Source organism: Prionailurus bengalensis, chromosome A1 (genome assembly GCF_016509475.1).
Source record: "Prionailurus bengalensis isolate Pbe53 chromosome A1, Fcat_Pben_1.1_paternal_pri, whole genome shotgun sequence".
NCBI classification, from domain to species: Eukaryota; Metazoa; Chordata; class Mammalia; order Carnivora; family Felidae; genus Prionailurus; species Prionailurus bengalensis.
In genome coordinates this window covers 105,376,550-105,402,427 of record NC_057343.1, presented here as the reverse complement: position 1 = coordinate 105,402,427, position 25,878 = coordinate 105,376,550, and the positions used below count along the sequence as shown (strand labels likewise).

The 25,878-nt window shown below is 45.0% G+C and overlaps 1 protein-coding gene across 1 annotated transcript in view; it reads right to left on the bottom strand.

Moving 5' to 3' along the window:
* The window catches only part of MEGF10 (multiple EGF like domains 10), a 179,342-nt gene extending 154,760 nt beyond the window's left edge, over positions 1 to 24,582 (bottom strand). The window contains exon 1 of the mRNA XM_043586764.1: positions 23,781 to 24,582. The gene's annotated coding sequence lies outside the window, so the exon portion shown is untranslated. The remainder of the gene's footprint in view (positions 1 to 23,780) is intronic.
* Between the last annotated feature and the right edge of the window lie 1,296 nt (positions 24,583 to 25,878).

Below are 25,878 nucleotides of genomic sequence, written 5' to 3'. Positions count from 1 at the left end.
TCGGTTAAGCGTCCGACTTCAGCCAGGTCACTATCTCGCGGTCCGTGAGTTCGAGCCCCGCGTCGGGCTCTGGGCTGATGGCTCAGAGCCTGGAGCCTGTTTCCGATTCTGTGTCTCCCTCTCTCTCTGCCCCTCGCCCGTTCATGCTCTGTCTCTCTCTGTCCCAAAAATAAATAAACGCTGAAAAAAAAATTTACAAAAAAAAAAAAAAACAACCTAGCTAGCAGGGAAAGGATTTTCTGAGCTCTTAGAAGAGTCTTACCAGCATTTAATAAAAATAAAAGTAACATATGGTGTTTTCTAAAAAGGAATGAACTTTTATAAAAAGCATTATCCATACACTTTGGGAAACGTATATGGAACAACTCTTTCTGTCCTTGGAATAGAGATTGGAAGTCAACTCCCTAGAGGTTCGCCCCTAGGGTGTGCCCACTTTTCGATAATCTTCCCAGCCTGAGGAGGGAAAAAAGAGCTTCAGGAAATAGATTCCAGCCTTCTAGACAAATGGCAGTCAAGTTTGGTGTCACACACTTCCTGTCAGTCATGATCACCAAAGGACCCTCTCATATTCCCTAGACTTCTTAAATCCGGCCTTTCTCTTCTCAGCCTGTATAATATACATGATTGAGGCCCTCTTCAAACTAAGCCTTTCCCTCATTCTTTTCTTTTCTGTAGCCACAAATGAGCCTTTGTGATCCCTTGAGAGGAGAAGAGAGATGGGCAGAGCATGGCAAAAGTGAAGTCAACCAATTCCGAAATTATACAAGGAATGGGTTTTGTGATATTAAAGAGAAAGGAGCTATATGTTGAAATACTTAAAAGTAAATTGGCAATGATCTCTTGGATATGATACCAAAAGCATAAGCAACAAAAGAAAAAAACAGACACATCAGGCTTCATAAAAATAAAAACCACTGTGCATCATTGTGCATCAAAGGACACCATCAACAGAGTGGAGAGGCAACCCCCACGGATTGGGGGAAAATATCTGCAAATCATAAATCTGAGAAAAATCCAGAAAATTAAAAAGAAACCTACACTCAACAGCAATAAAATAAACAGCCTAATCAAAAGATGGGTAAAGGACACGAACAGATAATTCTTTAAAGAAGACGTAGTAGGGGTGCCTGGGTGGCGCAGTCGGTTAAGCGTCCGACTTCAGCCAGGTCACGATCTCGCGGTCCGGGAGTTCGAGCCCCGCATCAGGCTCTGGGCTGATGGCTCGGAGCCTGGAGCCTGTTTCCGATTCTGTGTCTCCCTCTCTCTCTGCCCCTCCCCCGTTCGTGCTCTGTCTCTCTCTGTCCCAAAAATAAATAAAAACGTTGAAAAAAAAAAATTAAAAAAAAAAAAAAAAAAAAAAAGAAGACGTAGTAATGGCCAGTACGCCCAGGAAAAGATGTTCCACCTCACTAATCGTTAGGGACACGCAAATCAAAACCACAATGAGATAGCCCGATGCTCCCATTAATATGGCTATTATCAAAACCCAAAACAAACAAAACCCCCAAAATGGCAACTGTTGGTGAGGATGTGGAGAATTCGGGATCCTGTGCTTTGCTGGGGAAGTGTAAAATGTTGCTGCTTCCGTGGAAACCAGTATGGTGGTTTCCGAAAAAGTTAAAACCTGGAATTCTCACATGATGCAGCAATTCTATTTCTGGGTATATATTCAGAAAGAACTGAAGCAAGGACTTGAACAGATTTGCACACTAAGGTTCACAGCAGCATTATTCCTACTACCCCAAAAGTGGGAAGGACACAAATGTCTATTAATGGCTACAGAAATGACACGAATGTCTATTAATGGCTACATGGATAAACAACATGGGATATACACACAGAATGCAATATTATCGAGCCTTTTAAAAAGGAAGGAAATTCTGACACGTGCTGCAACATGGATCGACCTTGAAGACATTAAGCTAAGTGAACTAGGTCAGTCAGTCAAGACGACAAATACTGTATGATTCTACTTCTATGAGGTATCTAAAGTGGTCAGATTCATAGAGTCAGAAAATAGAAGGGTGGTTGCCAGGGGCAGGCGGCAAAGGAGAATGGAGAGTTGCTGTTTAATGGATACAGAGTTTCAGTTTGGGAACCTGAAAAAGTTCTGGAGACCGAGGTCGGGGTGATGGCTGCCTAACGGTGTGAATGTACCCAATGCAGCAGAACCCCCGCACTTAAACCCCACACTTAAAAATAGTTAAATGTTACTCTGCCACAATAAAAAAAGAAAGAAATATCTAGAGTAAGCCAACTTCTGAGGAGTAACAGATGTCTGCCCAAGAGGTAGGGGACTCCTGTTTGCTTCTTTTTATGGCCCATCAGCATGATTAAAACAAACATTCACACATTCTTCCAGGGCTCACCATGGACCTGTAATCTGGTCTCTAGAACCAGAGGCAAATGTCAGCAAGTGTAATAACAACAGTGTGATCCTTTGTCGGCCCCAGATCATCACAGCCTCCTCCCAGGCCAGAATGTCACCTCTCTCCTCTCCTAGAGAGCTATAAAACAGATGACAATTCCTCACAGAGCCACCCGACTGTCTCTCAATGTTAAGCAAATGGAAAGCAAAGGGCATCAAACATTTCGAAGCCGCCAGGCCAGGTCGGGATTCCCGCTCTCTGCTGCTTGTTGGCCTGAACTCTGACTCGACTGTTTAACTTGGAACGAAGGCACTTCGAGATCTGGACTTGGGTGTGTTCCTTCCTTTCGCAGAGAAGTTCTAAGGCGTTTGAGGTTTGGGAAGGACTGACCTTCCTCGACTTCAGGTCTCAATTCCTCACCTTGGATTTTCCCGGGTCATACCAAAATCCCTTTGCTTTGGGGTTTTATTCTCCCGCCCCCTCTACTTGCCAGTGAAGTTAAGATTACACAAAACAAGGCCTTCTCCAGTACAGAGCGCAGATCGCAATCCCTCCTGGCAGGTACTCCTGCGGACCAGTTGTTATTTATAATACCTATAGGGAGAGGAGAGATTAAGAGCTCAAGTCACACGCTGCACTTCCCCACAAAGCAGGCCACAGGGCTACCACGGCTTCTGAGCAGCTGCTCTGTGAGGAGACAGCAAGACCTCTGTTGTCCTGCAGGGTCCGTTCAGGTCACCGCATGTGGCACGGATTAGAGAGTCCTGGTCCTCTATTCCCCCGGGGGGGGGGCGGGGGGGGCAGAACCGGGGGTTTACACGGCACCCTCCCAAACCAAGGCTCTGTGCCATCACGTGATACTCTTCAGGGTCTCTTGGGGAACAGGAGCAGACATCAGACTTCACAAAATGTTTCAAAGCGAACCAGTTCTTTTCTTTCTTGTTTTACGTTGGTGTGTAAGTTTTAAAAGGAGATAGAGAACAACTCGTTTTTACGTGTTTTCCCAAAGCTCTGTCATAACGGCACGGAAGACAACGTATCCATCTTGGAGAGGAGAAGCTTTGGACTTGGTCTGAAGTTAGCTAAATTTGGACACTTAACAAAAGTTACGCCTCAGGAGGAAGGAGTCTGACATGTCGGCCGGAGGCTGTGTCCTAAGCATGAGCCAGCACAGAAAAAGAGCCCCCAGGAAAACAGCTGTCCCAAAACTCACACTCAGCTTCTGAGACCATAGAAGGGAGCAGAAAGGGTAAAGCTCTTTCTGTCACGCAGTTGTGTTTCCCCCATTTGCTGTCTAGCTCCCGGTCGTGCCAGACAGCCGCTCAGGCAGAGCTGTGCCTCTGCTCTGGGGGCCGTGGGCAGGAGGGAAACTAGAGGGACTCCTAAAAAAAAATTTGTTTTTAATGTTCATTTATTTTTGGGCAGAGAGAGAAAGAGCATGAACGGGGGAGGGCCGGAGAGAGAGGGAGACACAGAATCTGAAACGGGCTCCAGGCTCCGAGCTGTCAGCACAGAGCCCGACGCGGGGCTCGAACTCACGGACCTCGAGATCGTGACCTGAGCCGAAGTCGGACGCCCAACCGACTGAGCCACCCAGGCGCCCCTGGGGACTCCATTTTAGAAAGGCTCCATCTCCACTGGTTTTCTGCGAGGCCGCATTCACTCATGACCCGCATTTTGCCTTCAAATAAGCCAAAGAAGCCATGTTCCCATTTCAAGGGGGAAGCGAGCCAGTTAATCATTCTCTGTGTTCTGTCCTAGGCCCCAAACACCCGATAACACCTAAAAGCCAGGTCCCAAACATGTCCCAGGGCACGAGCTTCAAACAAACCTTGGCGGACATTGGCATCAATTCCCGACTCTTGGTAACTTATGGAATCGCTCCTGTTGTTCACCTGACACTCACCTCCGACTGGGCCCTACTGCGGACTCCTGGAGTATCCTAGAGTCTTTTCTAGTATAAACCCCTAACCCCAAGCAATGATGAGACTCGTTCTCCTTTCCTTTCTGAGTCTCTCAGACATTCCATCTGCTGTTCTGTCACTCACACTATTCATCAACTCCGTTTCCATTTTCTCTGGCTCGCATTTGATTTCCATCCTGCATGAAGCCAAGAACCCTCTCCTGGGTTCCTGGACCCAGTCTGCCTGCATCACTCACCTACCCTACTCTGACCTGCCCACTCTGTGGCCCCAGAGGCTTCCCAGCCAAGCTCATGCAGTTGGAACAGGCCTTTCTAACCTCCTCATCTTATAAATAAGGACATCCTCCCAAAAGAGTTTTTTTTAGCTGCCGAAGATCAAACCAAGGGAGCTAGATCTCAAGACAAGACCTTTTTAGTCACTAGATACGATACTGTTTCCACCATTCAGGGCTCCCTAATAGAGTTCTAGTGGCAGAAAGCAGGCTCCTTCATTCAAGAAACATTTATTTCTTTCACTGAAGGGCATGCCAAAAGAATTAAAAATTTAATGGATGAGCGACACTGACCTTAACATCGGCATCGCAGTTAATGCTTTTCATTGTCACTTAGGATTAGAAAACACCAGAAATTACCTCGAATTGATACAGTTCTAAAAGTGAACAGTTAACACTCATGAGTCGTGCTGGAATTTTGACATTGGGTGATCCCACTGCCTCCCACGACTGAGCCTAAAGCCTAAAGCCTAAACTTGAACTGAATCAATGGAGTGAAATTTCCCAAAAGTCAATCTCTCCTTAAGGCATTTTGCTTCATCTGGACTTCTTGTCTCTAACCATGGGTTCACCACTGAGCCTTCAGCGATGACTTTTTTTTTTTTTTTTATTCTGAGAAGTCACATTTTATTTTTTTTCTTCCGAATTTTTATTTAAATTCTAGTTAGTTAGGGGCGCCTGGGTGGCTCAGTCAGTTAAGCCTCTGACTTCGGCTCAGGTCATGATCTCACAGTTCGTGAGTTTGGGCCCTGTGTCAGGCTCTGTGCTAACAGCTGGGAGCCTGGAACCTGCTTCGGATTCTGTGTCTCCCTCTCTCTCTGCCCCTCCCATGCTCATGTTCTGTCTCTCTCTCTCTCTCTTTCTCAAAAATAAATAAACATTAAAAGTAATTTTTTTTAATAAATAATTTCTAGTTAGTTAACCTACAGCGTAATATTGGTTTCAGGAGTAGAATTCATTGATTCAACACTTATATACAACACCCAGTGCTTACCCCAACGAGTGCCCTCCTCAATGACCATCGCCCATTTAGCCCGACCCCCACACACCTCCATCAACCCTCAGTCTACTCTCTATGGTTAAGAGTCTTTTATGGCTTGCTTTCCTCTCCCTCTCTCTTTTTTTTCCCTTCCCTACGTTCTTCAGTGATGATTCTGAAGCCTGACACTGACCTCTCAGAAGCATCTTCACTTTCCCTAACTGCACAGCTACCAACAACTGCTGGGCCAAAAAGAACGGGTGGGACGGCCACTACACATGGCTCCTTCTTTGCGATCACAGTGGCCAGAGCCAGGCAGAGGCCTGATCGTCTCCCCATGTCTCAGGGACTACACCGTGGAAGAAACGGCACCATGGTTCCCAGCATACCCTGACGGGGGTTTGCTCTGCCTGGGGTCTTACTTGTGATGGATCCAACCGCTAGACAGACATCGGGACGCTGCTTTTGTGTCAAGAACTAGTTCTCAGAAGTCAATGACAAAACTTGCACGGCTTCCACAGTCCTTTTAGCAGCTGACACTTTGTTCTGAAAGTCTGCCTGTCAGGTCTTGGGTGCCACCCTGCTCAGCAGTGGGGCTTGACACATTCACCATCAAAGGGAAGAGAGAGGACAAATCAGCCCCTAACACACAAAAACACTGTGGTCTCCCTTATGTGCCAGTGAATGAATCTACGTGCCATTGGACCCTAATTTCATGGTTGCATTTTTACAAACAGCTACAATCTGGCCAAGAAATGAAAAATGCTCTTCCAAACTCTCTGGCTAGACAGGACTTCCCTTAGGTCAGGCTACAAGCCATCCTCCTTGGACAGAGAATTAAGAGCTCTCTGTATGCCACACCTGAACTTTGGACAGATCCAGAAAGATCGGACGTCGGTCCTCTAGGGAGAGGGCTACACATAAGCACATGTTAGTTTGAAATTCTAAAAGCAAATTTACGGGATCACTTTTAGAAGATACCTTGGTTGCATCACAATTCAACATCCTCAACCAAAGACACGTATCCTGGGAGGTGACAATGGGACCCCCAATGGCTTACGGGATGATCACCATCATAAACATTAAACTCTACAGAAGCGACAGAAGGCTATGGGGAGGCCCTCTGAATGGTCCCCAGGGGCTGCACAAACAAAACTACAAAGCATCATTTACATACTGCCTTGAAAGAAACACAAGGATTTTTTTTTTCCCCCAGCTCCAGCTTGGCAGAGCTCCACATCGTAAGCTTTTTCGTCTCTGCTTTGAACAGCGGAAGAAAAGTGCCTTTGCTCCAGGCTGGTCTTCACCAAAATAAAAGTAGACCATCTGGCCAGCTCTGCTGAGGAAGCCTCTGCACCTGAATCCATCCGTGGCTGGGCTCAGATGTAATCACTGCCCTTCCTGGAGGAGGACCTCTCCTCCTTGGTGTGAGGAACCACCTGGCCTCTTCTGGCTGAGGTGAGATGCAGCCTTAAGGGTGTGGCCGCCATTACTTACCCTCCCTCACATTCTGTCCACTTCAGTCCTGCTGCGTCCCCAGAAAGAACACCTAGGGAGTCAAGGGTTTAAAACCTGAAAATCTAAAGAGAAACTGCGCAAGGCCTTCCCTTACCTTCCGCCCTCCCAACAGCTGTGTGCACTTCCTGTTGGCTATTTCCCCACTCATACGTGCCTCCACTAGAGGAAAGATAGGATGTCCTGGGGAAATTTGAATCAAGCAGTGACGCTACCTTGCAGCCTCTGCTGGTTTGTGGCAGGTGACGAAGGCAAGATTATCCATTTGAGTGAAGATGAGGACTGTGAGTCAGGTTCACGTTTTCATGTGATTCTTACATCCCTGTAGTTCTGAATAATCTTGAAATTAGTCCAGTCCATAAAGATTTAAGTTCTTAGTCTATTTATTTTATTTTTTTTAAGTTTAATTTTGAGAGAGAGAGAGAGAGAGAGAGAGAGAGAGCATGAAGAGGGGAGGGTCAGAGAAAGAAGAACACATAGGATCTGAAGCAAAGACCCCGATGCAGGGCTCGAACTCATGAACCATGAGATCATGATGTGAGCTGAAGCTGAATGCTTAACCAACTGAGCCCTGCAGGTCCTCCTATTTTGTTTTTTTTAAAGAAGAAAGTAGAACAAGTGAGCATGTCCTGTTCTACTCAGACTGTCATAACAAAATATCACAGACTGGGTGACTTAACAGAAATTTATTTCTCATAGCTGTGCAGGCTGGGAAATCCAAGAACAAGGTGCTGGCCAATTCAGTTGCTGGTGAGAGCCCCCCCGCCCCTGCCCCGACTCGCCGTTGGCCTCCTCACTGTGTTTGTACAGGATGGAAAGAGAGAGCTCTGGTGTCTCTTCCTCTTCTTATAAAGTCACCAGCTCTATTGGATTAGGGCCCCACATTATGACCCCACTTAACCTTTATCACTTCCTCATGGGCCCTTATCTCCAAATATGGTCACATTGAAGGATAAGGCTTCCACATATGAATTATGGGAGATACAATTCAGTCCAGAGCACTATGCTTGGCCATTGGGGGGGGGGGGGGGGCTGAAAGGTAAATAACATAGGTCCTATGTGCTCAAGGACCTTAAGTTCTAGAATCCATTTATTTTAGAAATAGAAGGGCCCACAGAGTTTATACAGTCTCTTCTCTCTAGCTCCAGGGATTCCTTCCAGACACGCTCCAAAAATGTGCCTCTGTGAGGTCTTTGGCTATTTCACTCTGCTTCAAGAAAGAGACACAGAGGCACAGAGATGTGAGGTGGCCTGGGGCACTGATGAGGTAACACAAATTAAATTCAAAGTGCGGCTGTGTCTCCAAAAGGAGACTCGAGATGCTAAGGCCTGGAGCATCAAACACATTCCTTGTCCCTAGACTCCTAACACTGACAGGGCAGTACCTCCCTAGGTGTTTATAAAGACTTTTTGATTCATAATGTAGGAGGAGCAATAGATGGAAGCTTGAGCCCAAGACAAGACCAGGACTGTAGTTTGGTAGAGAGAGCGACTTTGTTGTTTTCCTGAAGTATGAAAGCAGAGTTTGGATGCTAATGAACTCGACAAGTTCAACATCCAAGACAGTATGGCATATTAAAGACCTTAGACCCGAGACACCCCTTGCCACACCGGGTTCCTGCAAGAGCCTCACTGAGCTGAAAAGAGAAATGACCGTAACAAATCCTCGAGTAGAACTTGATCAGATGCAAATAAACAAACAAAACTTACTGAGCCTTTGCCATATGCCAGATAGTGTCCTTTTCATCTATTATCTCATTTAATCTGCATAATAGGTCTATGAGACCCACACTTAACTGATACAGAATCTGAAGACTGATGAAAATACACTTCTCCAAAGAAGACATCCAGATGGCTAACAGACACATGAAAAGATGCTCAACATCACTCATCATCAGTGAAATGCAAATCAAAACCATGATGAGATACCACCTCATACCTGTCAGAGTGGCTAAAAATGGCAACACAAGAAAAAAAAGGTGTCGGTGCGGAGAAAGGGGACCCCTCTTGTACTGTTGGTGGGAATGCAAACAGGTGCAGCCGCTCTGGAGAAGAGTATGGAAAATATAAAAATATGGGACACCTGGGTGGCTCAGTCCATTAAGAGTCCTACTTCAGCTCAGGTCATGATCTCACGGCTTGTGAGTTTGAGCCCCGCATTGGGGTCCTTGCTGACAGCTCGGAGCCTGGAGCCTGCTTCAGATTCTATGTCTCCCTCTCTCTCTGCCCCTCCCCCACTCATGCTCTAATTCTCTCTCTCAAAAATAAATAAACATTAGGGGCACCTGGATGGCTCAGTCAGTTAAGCATCAGACTTCAGCTCAGGTCATGATCTCACGGTTTGTGGGTTCAAGCCCCATGTCGGGCTTTGTGTGACAGCTCAGAGCCTGGAGCCTGTTTCAGATTCTGTGTCTCCCTCTCTCTCTCTGTCCCTCCCCCGCTTGCACGCACACAATCTCTCTCTCTCTCTCAAAAATAAATAAATATTAAATAAACATTAAATTTAAAAACAAACCTAAAAATAGAACTACCCTATAATCCAGCAATTGCACTATTAGGTATTTACCAAAAGGATACAGAAATACAGATCCAAAGGGGCACATGTACCCCAACGTTTGTAGAAGCACTACCAACAAGAGCCAAACTGTGGAGAGAACCCAAATGTCCACTGACTGATGAATGGATAAAGAAGATGTGGTATATATACACAATGAAATATTACTCAGCAATCAAAAAAGAATGAAATCATGCCATTTGCAATGATGTTGATGGAGCTAGAAGGTATTATGCAAAGCGAAATGAGTCAGTCAGGAAAAGACAGTTACCATATGATTTCACTCATATGTGGACTTTAAGAAACAAAACAGATGAGCATACGGGAACACAGGGGTGGAGAAGACAAGAGAGGGAAACAAACCACAAGAGATTCTTAATGACAGAGAACAAACTGGGTTGATGGAGGGAGATGGGTGGGGATGGGCTAGATGGGTGAAGGGTATTAAGGAGGGCACTTGTGCGGTGCACTGGCTGTTGTATGTAAGTGATGAATCAATGAATTCTACTCCTGAAACCAATATTGCATTGTATGTTAACTAACTAAAATTTAAATAATAAAAAAAAAAAAAAAAGAAACTGAAGTCTGGAGTAACTGGCTTGGGGTCATACGTTCGGTAAACATTGGGACAAACTAGGATTTAAATCCAGGAACCCACACTCGGAGCATACATTACAGCATACTTGGGGCTTCACTTTTCAAACACGTTTGTCCACTGGGCTAGCAGTCAGTGCTTGAAGTGTATACTAGAATGCAAATCTAAAAGGGCAGGGACCTCGTTTATCTTAGGTGTCATCCCATCGCTACCACAGAAAATTACATGGAACGTAACAGGTGCTCAGTAAATATTTACTGAATGAATAAATAACAGATTATGTCCGATTCAGTGAAATCACTGCCATAGTCTCCTCATCATCTTCCCCATTTTTATCCGATGTTCTACTTCTATCATCAATGGCCATCTTTTGCTACCCACTGCCTGGTGACTTTAAACAGCTTTCAAAGATTTTCCAACCTGGCTCCAACCTACACGTCCAGCCTCACGTGCTGACAGTCCATTATAAAATACTCCACTCTGGTCACCGTTGCCCTGCCCCTGCCCCTGCCCAGCCGCCTCTCGCCCAGGCCATGTGCCATTCTACCAACTGAGGTATCCTCTCCCTCTTCTTGGATTATATGGAGCTCACTCACCTTTCAAGTCCAATCTCTTCCAAAAAGCCTTCTCTCATCATCAAGTGCACAGTGCTATTTTTCTCTCCTGAATATGGATTCACCTGGAACATATCACCCACTCCCTCATCCTTTCCCATCTCCACAAAGAGACAGAAGGCCAAGGCCATGCCGTGTCATTTTTGATATTCTCCCCAACATACAGTAAAGGCTTGGCTTACAACAGACACATCAAGAATAGAGACTGACTGAGTGATACAGAATATGTCTCATCTAAATGCAAAACATCTATTGATACGGTTTTTTTAAATAAAGGTTAAAAAAATTTCATTGAGATAAAATTCACATGACATAAAATGTTATCATTTTAACCACACGGTGCAACCATCACCATTACCTAGTTCCAGGACTTTTTCATCGCCCCAAAAGGAAACCCCATTCCTGTGACACAATCACTCCCCGCTTCTTCCTCTCCTGGCCCCTGGCAACCACTACTTTCTGTCTCTATGGGTTTGCCAATTCTGGACATTTCACATAAATGGGATTATACGTGTGACACGCGGTCATTGGTGTCTGGTGTCTTTCCCTTAGCATTATGTTTTCAAGGTTCATCTATGTCCTTGACGACATGTATCATATTTCATTCCTCTTAATGATTGAGTAATATTCCATTGTGTGGATATATGACATCTCGTTCATCCACTCTCCAGTCAATAGCCAGTGGAAATTCGGGTCGTTTTCACCTTGCGGTTATTGTGAATAATGCTGCTATAAACATTTGCGGACAAGCTTTTGTTGGAACACTTCCATTCTGCTGATATCTTACTAGGAAAGAACAAATTAACTAAAAGCCTCATCCTGATTCTATAGCAGATATAAAACTTTTCTTTTAGTACATTATTATCTTCATTAAAAAACATTCATGCTCATGAGTAAATTTAACTGTTATTGTATTCCAGAATATTTTAAATTTCTGATAGCTTATGTTTTGTCTCCGAGACTATTTTCTAACTTCTACATTCAATTAACAGGATCTTTAAATTTTTTTTTTCAACGTTTATTTATTTTTGGGACAGAGAGAGACAGAGCATGAACGGTGAGGGGCAGAGAGAGAGGGAGACACAGAATCGGAAACAGGCTCCAGGCTCTGAGCCATCAGCCCAGAGCCTGACGCGGGGCTCGAACTCACGGACCGCGAGATCGTGACCTGGCTGAAGTCGGACGCTCAACCGACTGCGCCACCCAGGCGCCCCCAATTAACAGGATCTTACGTAAACACTTGGATGATTCTTTTACAAAAGGCATACACAAATCTTATTCCTGGTAATTATTCTTCACTATTTTAACATTATTTGGTGTTCAGTAATGGTAACTAATATTGGCTGAGAGCTTACTATGTACCTACCACTACGCTAAATGTAACAACACTCTTGGAAGTACATACTGTTAGCATTTCCCGGGTGATGGAAAGAGGTCTGGAGAGCTAAAACAGCCTGCCCAAGGTCATAAAGGTCGAAGGGGTAGAGATGGGATCCTGAACCAGGTTGCCATATTTCATACAGTAAATGACAAGGCCAGCCTGGAATAGACCCAGACCATCAAAATCTTGTCTCTTAATTCACGATTTGAATCACATGTGTTTGTGTAAGTCAACAGTTAACCTTTAAGTCCAATACCTAAAGGAGGTATACAGAATGGGTATGGAGATGCCCCACAGATGTGCTAGAACCATTCCAAGGCCAAGAACTCCACATTCTCCTTCAAAAAACCTACGAAAAACAAAACACTCCTGTTTTCTCTGTTTCAGTCTACTAGCTCTAGATTGTAACAGCAAGTTAGAATGTTCTACAGGTAAGATGCCCCACACTGCTGATGACTGATGTCCTCTTGACAGAAATAGGACCACAGGCCACTCTTGTGTCAGAAGCATCCTTTTGCTTATGGGGAAGCTTCATATTCAGAGGTACTGCTCGTGGAGTTCAGGAGATGATGGCTGAAATAAGTGAGAGAGAGGAGCCCAAGACGCCATACCTCCTATCGCTTTGTCCCCATTAGCAAAATGTGAGGAAAAAAAATGAAAGCATTCCAATATTAGACTTGAGGAAAGATGGCATCTAAAACTAAGGAAAAAAATACATGGTCTATAGTCTTGGTCTGATTTTCCTGACAGATTACAATGAAGGTGGAGGGTGGAAAACGGGACTGAGATTTGCTAGTTGGCCAATTTGGAGGGCTGCTTGTGTTTTAGTTTCTAAAGAGTGGGGCTCTGCTAATGCTGTTGACTTCCTAGTCACTGGATTTGCTGCCTAGAAAAGTCAGTCAACTATGTTGGTGCTGGCCCATTGCTTTCTGACACAGAGCTCTACCAACCACAGAAAGAGGGGCGAATTAATGGATATAGAAAGCTCCAGACCCTCGTAGCTACACCAGGTTCCAAATTATATGACAGTTGGGGTTCCCAAAGTTGGCTGTTTTCTATCACTGTATAACTTTAATTCTATATTAAACACTACGCTTCAAATGTTTTTGAACTTTTTGTTTAAGTATAAAATACATACCAAGAAAGGATACAAACAGAGTTGAACAGCTCAACACATTTTCACAAAATGAACACACTCACACAACCAACACCCAGATTAAACAGACCAGAAGCCCTCCTCGGCCAGGGTTTTAATTCTGACACAACATGAAGGGCCAGCAAGCATCCCATGCCTAAAAAAGCATTTAGTACGGAACATGCCATGTGGCACATAAACCACAATAAAAGACAACATATCACTTCTCTATTTGTTCAACGAAAGCTGCATCAACACAGAACTTCAAGTAGAGCACGGTCATGCCTCATAGCACCCAGGAGTCAGCCTCTCCAAATCACAGGAGTGGAGCCAAAGGAACAGGCCTAATGACAATGAGGTAAAAATTAATTAACTAATCAGGAGCGTGGTCAACACAGTCTTTTCGTCACCTGCAAAGAACAGTTTTCCCTTCCCCTTCTCCACTTCAAAAGTACCTACATCACTGGTAAAACCAAATATCCACTTAGTAAAGTATAAACAAACTGCAAGAGGAGAGAGAATGGAAATATAATGAAGAAAATAAAGCCACTTGCCTCTCTGCAATCCACTTGCTTCTCCTTCTTTAATGGATTTACAGTAATAGTCTATCATCAAGGTACAATGACAGACTTAATTACAAGAAGCTCTAAGTGATCTAAAGAAAATCGTATATTGCCATCTCCTGGGTACAAACCTCCTTAAGCCTAATCTTCCCAGTCAGGAAACCTCTTATCTCAAAGACAAAAGGATTCCTACTGGCCAATGAATACCAGCTGTCTGAATACTCTTTGTAAAAGGGCCCTCCACAGCCCACTACATCCAGAAAAGACTTTCTGCATTCTACCTCACTCAGGGCTGTATTCTGTGCTGAAGGAAGGGAAGGGAGGGGAGGGGAGGGAAGGGGAGGGGAGGGGAGGGGAGGGGAGGGAAGGGAAGGGAAGGGAAGGGAAGGGAAGGGAAGGGAAGGGAAGGGAAGGGAAGGGAAGGAGAGAAAGAAAGAAAGAAAGAAAGAAAGAAAGAAAGAAAGAAAGAAAGAAAGAAAGAAAGAAAGAAAGAAAGAAGAAAAAGAAAGGTAGGAAGGAAGGAAGGAAGGAAGGAAGGAAGGAAGGAAGGAAGCCTTCTACAAATATCCACAGGAACTAGGGACTAAGTTTCCCTTTGAAGGAAACTCAGAGGCAAAGGCTGAATGAATGACATACTTTTTCATAAAGGGAGTAATGAGGCTAAAAGAACAATCCTGTGCGAAAAGTCTGTGACCTATGCTGAGGCTATGACCTTGAATTTGAATCTTCGGACACAAAGAATGTAGCCAATTGTTGAGCTCTGAATTAGATCTTTACAGGAAGTTTGCAAGCCTTTCCCTCTGGGGCTAGAATCCAGTTTGGAAGTTGAGGGTGAGGGGTGGTATCTAAATGATAGGGAAGCCCCCAACATCATAACTGTCCATACACATCAACTTTCTAATGGATTTAACTGTATCTCAATCGCAGAAAAACCTTCTTGGCTTCGAAATTTATTATCTGTATCTAGATTTGGAAGGATTATGAACATATCATCATATACACAGGAACCATACCCCTGAACAGTGTATCATTCTTGGAGTTTATAGGCCTTGATTTAAGTGGACTTTCAGATCAAACACCTGTCTTTGATGAGCCCAGGGGAAAGAGGTGGAGAAATGTGCTTGCGCCTCTCATGGATAGAGAGAGGTCTTTTTAAGGTTTTAAATCAATAATAAAAACCTGCAATAAGGTGAGTCAGTGGAACATATTCAGAAACAGTTCTTCATTGGCCAAAGATCAACTGGGAGTTCTAACGGACCTGTGTCTCCCTAACGCCACATCTCATGCTCCCAAACCAGATTAATGATGCTTCTACAGAATTATTTTCTTCCTTCCCAAATCCTACCTCTGACACATTGCTGCAAGTAGTTTAACTGTGAAAGGCCTTGACCTCCTTTCTTTGTCTCTCCAATTCAAGTGTGTCTGTTTCCTTGGGGCTACCAAGCTCAGTTGGATGGCTGGCCGGATCAGAATGTAGCATCAGCCAACCCCGGAACAATGGGCCCCTTTCTCTGGCTGTCACATGAACAGCGTAGTGTTGCAGCCATTGTCCCTCTAAGCGGAGAGGGAGAGGCACGGGTTCTCACAGACTAGCTATTCTCCCTGACCCCCTCTGACCAAGTCACTAAAATGTTTTTTTTTTTTTAAAAAAAAAACAAGAAGAAGAAAGAAAAAGGAAAAAAGTTGTGCTTTCTGAATGGAGCAAAAGAGCCCTAACAAGGATTGCAGTGCATCCAGGGACCACCTGGATCAGAAGACCTTGCCAAAAATAAACATCCCTGGGCCCCACAACACACCAATGGGGTCCAAATCATTAGAACGGGGGCCAGTGTCTGCCAGTGATTCTCAGGCCTCTGTTTGAAAACAGGCTGCACAGAGGTCTCAAGTCTTGCTAACCTCTCTAACGAGCAGAGTATGCACGCCCCTCTGTTCAAGGGAGGCACAGGAGATGGGGGTATACTGAAAGGCAGATGCTGTCTGCTGCAGGCACCAAATCTCAGTGCTGGGGGGGGAAACACCAAGAGAAGGCAGGTGAGAATGATCGGGTCACCGAGGAATGTGGAGAGGAAGACTGGACATGAAAAGAAAACAGCTGGTCTGAAGGTAATAAGAATTTGGGGGTAGGGTCAGCAATGAGGACAAGGGGGAGGAGCAGAAAAGTTAAAAGAAAGCACAGAAGCCATCTAAAAGACGCTGGAGCCTTCAGCAAAAGATGGACGGGAAGAAAATTCCAGGGATGGTGGGAACAAACAGCTTTTAAAAAAACCGGTTTCATGTCCAGTTTCAAATAATTTAATAATTAATAGTAACCAATAATAACGTATGAAATGATTATAATTAATATATGATAGTTAATAATAATGAATGGTTTGATAATTTCAGAATAGCAACCAATAAAAATGTATGAAAGGATTATAACTAATACATAACCATTAACTATACTAATAAATTTTTTTAATGTTTATTTATTTTTGAGAGAGACAGAGAAAGAACTCAAGTGGGTTGGGGCAGAGAGAAAGAAAGACACAGAATCCGAAGCAGGCTCTGGGCTCCGAGCTGTCAGCACAGAGCCCGACGTGGGGCTCGAACCCATGGACTGTGAGATCATGAAGATGAAGTCGGACGCTCAACCGACTGGGCCACCCAGGCACCCCAACAATAACAAATAAATTAATGGTTTAATGGCTTTAAGTCTTAAGACGTGAACTTCCTCCACAGTCCCAAGCCTTAAAGGTCAGCTACTCAGAGCTACACGTTGGGTGACGCTTTGTAAAATTAAAGAAAGAGAAAGTGACATCCGTGGTTCGGTGGACAACTTCACGTGAGAAGACACGGCACAGCAGTGTGGCAAGATAATCCCTAAACTGAGGATCTGAAGGGAAAATACGAATTCAGATCCAGATGATGCCCCTGACCCTACCCCCACCCCCAGTAAGCCCCGTAGTTGTTGAATGAGTTAAGTTTCCTCATTTCACGCCTTCTCATGGAACGGGAGCTCCATTTTTATGTGAATCCCAATAGGTGTCCCAAACCACATCTGGTTTAGATAATGAAAGAGCAGTGTCCTACGAGGGGCTCCTCTAATGTCCATAGTGCTGTGGGAGCAGGCAGAATCCATTCCTGGGGTCCCCTGTATGTTAACTCACCACTCCCGTGGAACGCTTGAGCCACCGTTCTTTGAAACATCTAGCAAACGTCTGCAGCTGTGTGTTGGCTGAGCTCGTTTCCTTATCTAATACGTGCCGTGCACACTCGAGTCCTCTCTCTTCAAAGCCCCACAGTGCCAGGAAAATTTTGGCAACACACCGAACCCTCTCTCTAGAAGGATCTCTCGGAGAAGTTCTCAGAACGGCCTACTGGCCCTTACAACACCCAGCCTTACCCACTCAGTTGTATTTTTTTTTAATCTTTATTTTTCTTAAGGCAAGTATCTCAGTAATTCCACATAATAATCATCCCCTTGCCCTATACACCTGATAAATATCTGATTGGGCAAAAATAAAACTCAAACCAACTTCTTTCTTAAAGAATGCAAACGTCACATCTTGTCCTCAATTCCTTGTCCAAAATAAATAAATAAATAAAGTAGTGTTCTAAACATATCAATGGAGGTAGGTATTTAAAATTTTTCATTTTGGTGGCAAAATTAATCCCCTGGGCCCCAAACAAAGATTTTATACTTCTGTTTTGCTCCTGGAGAAACAAGTTAAGTCTGTGTTTTGATTTTCAGTTTACCATTAAAAAAAATTTTTCAAAGAAGACAAACATGATTCTTTCCCAGAAGGTATTTATATGGTACATAGTGAGATGATCACCTATGGCGAGGTTTGAGAACTAAGCAAATCTGTGTAGCTCATCCGGATCGGCCAGGATGTTCATGACAAGGCACTCAGTCACCCACCCTCTAGGATAGGGCCTCCTTGCTCTCAAAGATAAGATGTTTTTAACAGATGTTAATATCCTGCACATGTACCCATTAAGACGAGGTTCCCATGCTGAAATACTGTTTTCTTTGTCTTAGAAGGGGGGAAGGGTACAATTTATTGCCTTCTGAGTAGGAAACTGAGGTGGTTAAAATGCTTTACATAGTTTCTTTATCTAATAGCATAAATCACTACAAATGAAACAAGAGAGGAAATCACTGGAAATGAACCTCCATCATAAGAGGATAGATGATCACATTCACGCTTTCCAGACTGGCTAATGGCAGAGTATGCATTATCAAATGACATCCACATGCCAACCTGTAGTTTCGCAAATAAAATTGTATAAAGTAAAACAACACTGGTTTGTGCTTTCTTTTTTCCCTCATCACATGAGAAATCTTTGCATCAAGTGTGATAAATTAATCTTCTGCAATAACTGTCTTTAAAAGAGAGTGATCACTGTAAAAAATAATCTTAAATTGCGAGGAAAAGAGAGTGTAGAAATAAATAAAAAATCTTGGGAAATTCAGATAGAATGAATGAATGAATGAGTGAGTGAATGAATGAAGGAATGAATGAAGAGACGAGCTAAGACACTCACAGAAGTACACACAGATGCAAGCTTAAACTAAGGTAGAAAAAGTTCATTTTGGAAATAGCGCTGAAAAGGAAGACAAATCAACAAAACCCAATGAATTGTAGTTGATTCTTAAAACTGAGCTAATTTTTAACACAGAACACTGGGCGCACATCCTTGAGAAATGGAGACCACAGGCAATTCTTAATATTGTTTGTGTGAAGTCCAAACAATCAGGACGTTTGTACTCTGTGTGCTGATACTGCTCCCTTCCTGCCCTATGCCACCGGAACTTTCATGCATCAGCCTATGAATGAACACTTTTCATGGTTCATCCTTTGGTGAAGCTGCCCATGAGCTAAAATTTCCATCTTTGTCATTACCCCACAATGTTTGTTCACTTGTTTGCATGTTATTGCCTATTTCAATAATTACAAAAAATGAGTGAGATGGGGTGCCTGGGTGGCTCAGTTGGTTGAGCGTCCGACTTTGGCTCAGGTCATGATCTCACGGTTCATGAGTTCGAGCCCTGCGTCGGGCTCTGTGCTGACGGCTCACAGCCTGGAGCCTGCTTCAGATTCTGTGTCTCCCTCTCTCTCTGCCCCTCCCGCTGTCATGCTCTGTCTCTCTCTCTTTCTCAAAAATGAATCATAAAACATTTTTAAAATATTAAAAACAAAAAAGGAGTGAGAAATGAAACAATTAAAAACCTAAAGTAATAAGAAGAAGTTTTTGTCTCATGAAACTTAACACAAGTGACCAAAAACGGGAGTTATTAGACACGCAAAATAATGGCCAATCTTAAGCCTGAATCAAGACATTTGCTGAACTTAAACAGATCAACTGTTGTTCAAATGAGAAGGAAAGCACCAAAAGTATAGAATGTTTAAAGCGAGAAAAATTAAAGAAAGGAGTAAACACCGAATGCAGTGTGTAAATGGCTAACTATAATTAAACATTTTGTAATTCACGTGGCTCCCAGGGCCAGCATCCCTTATACACGGTAGGCTTTTGCACCATCGATCTTTGGACCTATTTTTAGGAATGCATCCTGTACTAAAGTAGGAAAAAAGAGTACTAAACTGGTCACCATATTTATGATTGAATATAAAAACAAATACAAAGGGATGTATAAATTGACAAGCACGGGGCAAAAGTGCTTTGCTTTTACTGGCACTGGCACTTCCAGGGCCCCGACACTGTCATTCACAACGAAGACCATCCCACAGGTATCATACGCTCAGCTCTTATATCATAGCTCTGCCACGGTGTTGAACATGCAACATCAATGCGATGGCATCTAGTGTTTCATAAGTCTCAGGATAGTCTATCTTGCCCATTTACCACTCCGGGTTACTAACTGTGTATACTATGCCTAGCCAAATTGTAAGTTCTTGACTGGCTTCTCCACAGCCCTTGGTACGTACGTAGTGCCTATCCCGAACACTCTGTGTGCTAAGGAATGTCACCTAGCATTTATTCATTCCATCTCCCCCCACCTTCCTTAGGCATTTATTATGTAACTCCTATGTGCCAGCCACGCAGATAAAGGCTTAAAATAAGGAATGGTAAACTCACCAATCAGCTGGACAAACATCCAGGGAACAAACACGTTTGACACAATATCATAGATGCCACAGTAAAGCTATCCACACAGTAGACTGGGAATCATAAGAGATATCGCTGAGTTTCTGAGAGACAATTAGGAAATTAGGGTGAGTCTCGAACTGTATCTTGTAGGATGAATGAGTAATATAGGGATTGGACGAAAAAGAGGAATAAAGACATTTCGGGCAGAGAAAACAGCATACACGGCTAGGTTGGGGAGAAGTAAGAGCAGGCAATGTATCTTCTAAGGAAGAAGAACAAGGTCAAGATTAGTGGGGCAGGAGGCCCGCAGAAGAGGCGAGCAGAAAACCTGGTATTTTGCTCCTACTTATCGGGTTAAAGACGTTAGGCGTTATGCTCTCCACCGGTGTTACTCCAATTGTGATCTTAGGTCACCTCCACCAGATTCATTTAGGGATCTGCTCAAATGCAGATGTCTGGCCCTTGCATCTAGAGTGAAGCCCTGCAATCTGCATTTTCAATAAGCACCTGGGTGACACTGATGCTTACCACCCGGAGAGCTGCCAAAGATTTTTAAACAAGGTAATGACATGATCGGATTGGTGTTTAAAATGTTTTTTTTAACGTTTATTCACTTTTGAGAGACACAGAGCATGAGCGGGGAAGGGGCAGAGAGAGGGAGACACAGAATCCGAGGCAGGCTCCAGGCTCTGAGCCGTCAGCACAGAGCCCGACGTGGGGCTCGAACTCTCATACTGCAAGTTCGGTCGCTCAACTGGCTAAGCCACTCAGGTGCTCCCAGATTTGTTTTTAAAACCGTGCTACTAGACTGAGCAGACAACCACAAGGAAGGTACACTCACGGCTGCTGCACGAGCATGTCACTTGGGTTTGCCATAGGGAACTTGTAAAACTGCGGACTTTTCACCTATCTCCCAAGACTTACTGCACGTGGATCAAAGTGGACGGGGCTGGGATTTTTTTAAATTATTTTTAAAATTTTTTTTAATGTTTTTATTTATTTTTGAGACAGAGAGAGACGGGCACGAGTGGGGGAGGGGCGGAGTGCCAGGGAGACACAGAATGGGAAGCAGGCTCCAGGCTCTGAGCTGTCAGCACAGAGCGTGGCACAGGGCTCGAACTCATGAACCGTGAGATCATGACGTGGGCTGAAGTCAGACGCCTAACCGACTGAGACATCCAGGCACCCGGGCGGGCTAGGATTTATACTAGGTTGAACAGTATGAAATTGCCATTTTATATAGGTCAACAATGGGCAAATTGTGGCCATTTCTCATAGCCCAGTCTAACTAAAGCTCAGAGTAACTGAGGATGTGCACACAGAGCTGAATACTTTTCCTCTTCTATTAATTATCGACCCCATTACTCACTTGGCCTGCAATGATGGAAGTGACATAATTTACAGACCTAAGACAAACAGGAGGTTCAAAAGCAACAACCAATGAAGCAAAGCAGCTAATCTGGGGGCTGCAGAGACAGAAGGGACCCTGGAGATTCGCCTGCTCTTTCCCCACCTCCCAACACAAATTTACATAGGAGGAAGCTGATGGGAGAAGTAACCTGCTGGAGGTTATCCTGAATATTTTGTTCAATTGCTCAGTGATACGTTCTCTTCATTTTAACAGATCTTGAAATCGTTATAGCTAAAAAGTATTTGGGATTTAATTTGTGGAGAGCTAGTGTCACAGGATGCCCTCAAATGCATAACATGGGGGGAAGGGGAGACACGAGGCCAATACTCAATACTTAAAATGAAGCCAACAAACTTAAATGATATGGAACATAGACCAGCACTTGAAATGTAATAGCGACTCAATAAACATTCATTGAACGAGTGAATGACCTCCAAGAAATAGGTTAACGGAGGTATATTCATGCAAGGAGTTTCTAAGGCAGTGTGCGGGGTGTAAAAGACTGTAGATCTCCCATCGGCCAGTCTGTCCCAAGCACCCTTTGGCCCCCAACCATGACCTCTCCTCTAAAATCCCAGCCCTGCCACATGCACCTTTCTTTCCTCTGAAAGGATCCCAGCAGACAGCAACACAAAGATCATGTGTGAGTTAAATTTGGCATTACATCTCGTCCTAGGTGATTGTGACGCACACATGAGCGCAGCCTTCACAGCTCATCCCAGCACAAATAATAGCTTACACTTCGCTACATTATGGTGATACAATGGTTAACGTTAGCTGTATGGTCATCACCATCACCATAACTAATTATCTGCCAGGCTTTTAGCACTCCACGGGCGCTGACTCCCGTGACTCATTGAATCCTTTTTTTTTTTTTTTTTTTTTTTTAATTTTTTTTTTTTCAACGTTTATTTATTTTTGGGACAGAGAGAGACAGAGCATGAACGGGGGAGGGGCAGAGAGAGAGGGAGACACAGAATCAGAAACAGGCTCCAGGCTCTGAGCCATCAGCCCAGAGCCCGACGCGGGGCTCGAACTCACAGACCGCGAGATCGTGACCTGGCTGAAGTCGGACGCTTAACCGACTGCGCCACCCAGGCGCCCCTCATTGAATCCTTTTAACAATCCTCTGGTGTAAGGATTTTCATTACCATTCAGAGTTTATAGATGAAGATAAGAGAGATTAAGTCACTTGCCCCAACGCCACAACTGGAAAGGGGAAGGGCTGAGAGTTGACCTCAGGTGGCCCGGTCCCCAAACTCACCCTCTACTTAACTCTTTGATCTCAGAGCAGCAAAACTAAAAGTACGCTGCAAGCCAAGCCCCCAGAGCAGTCATGTCAGGAAGATGACGCTTCTGGACAAAAAGATTGGATCCTTGCCTTTTCCTCCATAAGGAATGAAGTATCTTCAGTTGAGAAGACCATACACAACGTGAGATCCAGGCTATGAAGGAGAAAGGCAAGAAGAACCAGCGAGAAAGTCATTCTCCTCTGTCTAGCGTGGATTTTACTGTCTGAGAACTTTTTGGCTAATAAAAATCCCAAGCTTTAACTCTTCCCCCTAAAGACTTTGGGTCTTCCTATGAGGATATTATCTAAAGAAACATCAAATAAATCACTACACCTCATTTACTCCATGGTACCATCCCCAATTCCAGGAAGAACTATAAAGACAAAATATTTCCCTTAAAGCAGGGCTCAAAGTCCCAGTTCTTTAAAGGACTGCCACAAGATAGATCTTTCTGCGGTCTGAAGAACCGCCCCTCCTAACATTCCCTGTGAAGCCAGGCACACCAACAAGGAAGAGATCCCTCTGGTCTAAGTCACCAGGCTGTGATCCTCACACCCCTAAAGGACTCCGAGAACGCAGGAAGAGGGAGCATCCCAAGCCTGTCTGCACAATGTGAATTATCAAGTCGTGGAGAAAGAAAAGTTTGGAAAATAAGGAAAGGTCCCAGAGAAGGCAAGCTGGTGTGGAAGAAAGGGTCCTGCTGAAACTGTTTGTCCTTCCCAGTCTGAGTCCACGCTCAAAACCTCCCTACATCCAGCTAGGACACCCGTCAACAGAGAATACACACAGAAGAGGCAATGCAAGGGCAGAAATTATGCACAACAAAATGCGTAATGGAGGTGTCTCCCCAGGAAAAATACTCCAGGAAGTTCCTATATAGCCCCCCAAAACAGGACCAAATGTAAACAGTAACAATGAACCCTTGAGACAAAGTAAACAACCCAGACTGAGCCCATCCCGCCCCGGCTCACACGGCACCCGGGTCTCCAAACTAAAGGAAAATATGTCCCCAACCCGTAACAAACCAGCCAGCGTCGGGCCAAGGTCCAGGAGGTGTCAGAAGTGAGTTTGCCCAACTCTTACCCAGATCCTGAGATCCTGAGATTTGCAGCACAACCCTTTCTGCCCGGTTTTCACCCAACGCCGGCCGAGAAACAAAATCTCTTCCAACAGCGCAGTTAGCCTCCAAGTAGCGTCCCTGAAGAGAGCGATACCTGGGGGGGGGGGGGGGGGGGGTCAGGCTCCAAGGTGGACACGCGAGAAAGGAGGCCGGTCTCCGCGCGTTTCCAGACCCCTAGTTTTGCGCACCGGGGAAGTACTCGTAGCAAACTTCAACCAGGCTTTCCCCGTCTGGCCCGAGATGCTGGAGGAGGAGGGGAGTAACCCGAGCCGGGGCTGGGATGCAAGCAGTTGCCGCTGCTGCAGCTGCCGCCGCCGGGGCAGTGACCACTGGGGGGTGTCACTTGGCGCCTCTCACTCCCTAGAGCACCCGGCAGGATCCTACCGGCCAGACTGTGAGTCCCGACCGCGGGTCTCCCCTGCCCGGAGCGGCTTCCACCCCCTGGGAGTGACCCCAGCAGAGAGACCGGTCACGAAGTTGGCAAAAAGGGTGGGGGCAGGGGAGTCACCGCAAGAAATGAACCAAGGGGTGGTGGAGAGGGTGCCTGTCTGCGTTGAGCGCGCGCGCCCTAGTCAAAGTCCCTGGCAGGTGTTCTAGACCCTGTAGCAGGACTTGAGGTACTGGGGACAGCGCCCGAGCGGCCAGCTGGATGGACGGTTCGTCCCCACTGGTGCCAGGGAAGGAGCGCGAATGGGGGACGGAGAAGGGATAGGTGACCTAGGCGTGCCAGAGCGTGCGCTGCGGCCACAAAGTGGTTGGAAGGTGGAACGAGGAAGTCGCGGGGAGAGGGGGGCAATGAGGGAGTCTGCTTTATAGAGGCGGGGCAAAGAGAACTCCCGGGACCCCGCAGGAGAATCCATCCAGGCCCTCCGCCCGACGTCGCCCAGAGATTTCTTGGGGAATGGCTCCCTCTGCCGACTAGCCAAGGAGGCCCCAGGAGACAAATCCCAGAACGTGAGAAGGAAGAAAAGGTTTTCCTCCGTTTGAGGGTTGGCCTAGACGCAAATTCTGCAATCTGTTTCTCTAACTGTCCATCTTCTTCTTCCCTCCCAAAGAACTTGCCCGCGTCCAGACACGATGCAGGCGGACACAAACCTTTAACTGATGGCGAGTTCTTATATTAAGCTGCATTCTCCCATGACCCCTCACACACCCCTCCACCACCCCTCCAAAAAAAGGCTTGCGCTCCATGCCCAGGCCAGACGATCCTCTCCTACCAGATTTCCTTTCCTTACATTAACATGAACTCTTTCTTTTTGGAGACCTCTCAAACGCATATGCGCCTCCAGTCAGTAAAAGCATGGGCACTAGTCCATACTCAAAATTATGCTTGAATGAATAAGCATGTATCACCATCTTCCTAGGTCACACCCCTGGAAATACACAAGGGAAGAATTCGTTTGTTTGGTCCATTGTTCGTTTACCAGGCATCATTTCCCCTTCTTCTGGTTAACGGCAGTTCCATTTTTTTTTTTTTTTTTTTTTTTGGAGGCCACTCCTGCCACACTTAGCGCAGTCTGGATTGGAAGGTCTCTCAAAATGGTCCAGCTTTTCCAGGTCCGAGAGTGGGCACCTGCCCTAAGCTAGTCCCTTCAGACCTTCTCTGCCAGGAGTGTAAGCTTTGATCAGAACCACAAATCTAGAGCTGATTGACCATATGACTGTGTTCTGAAGATTGGCCAGGAGCTCGTGTCACTTAATCCCCAAAGCTATCCCCGCTGTAAGTTTTATGAACTTGGTTGCTCCACTGCCTCTGATTTTTCTAATCAACTATATTGAGACATGATTTACATTCAATGAGTTGCACTCATATTAAGTATACAGCTCGATGAGTTTTCAGCCAATGTGCACATGCATGTAGCCACTACCACAATCAAGATGATGCATAACTCCATTGCTCTAGAAAGTTCCTTTGCACCCTGTTGAAGTGTTTCCACACCATGTCATCCCCACCGAGCTGCTTTCTGTAACTACAGATTGAATTCGTCTTCTCTCGAGTTTCTAGAATGGAATCACATAATATGTATTTCTTTGTGTCTGGCTTCCTTCACTGAGCCTAAT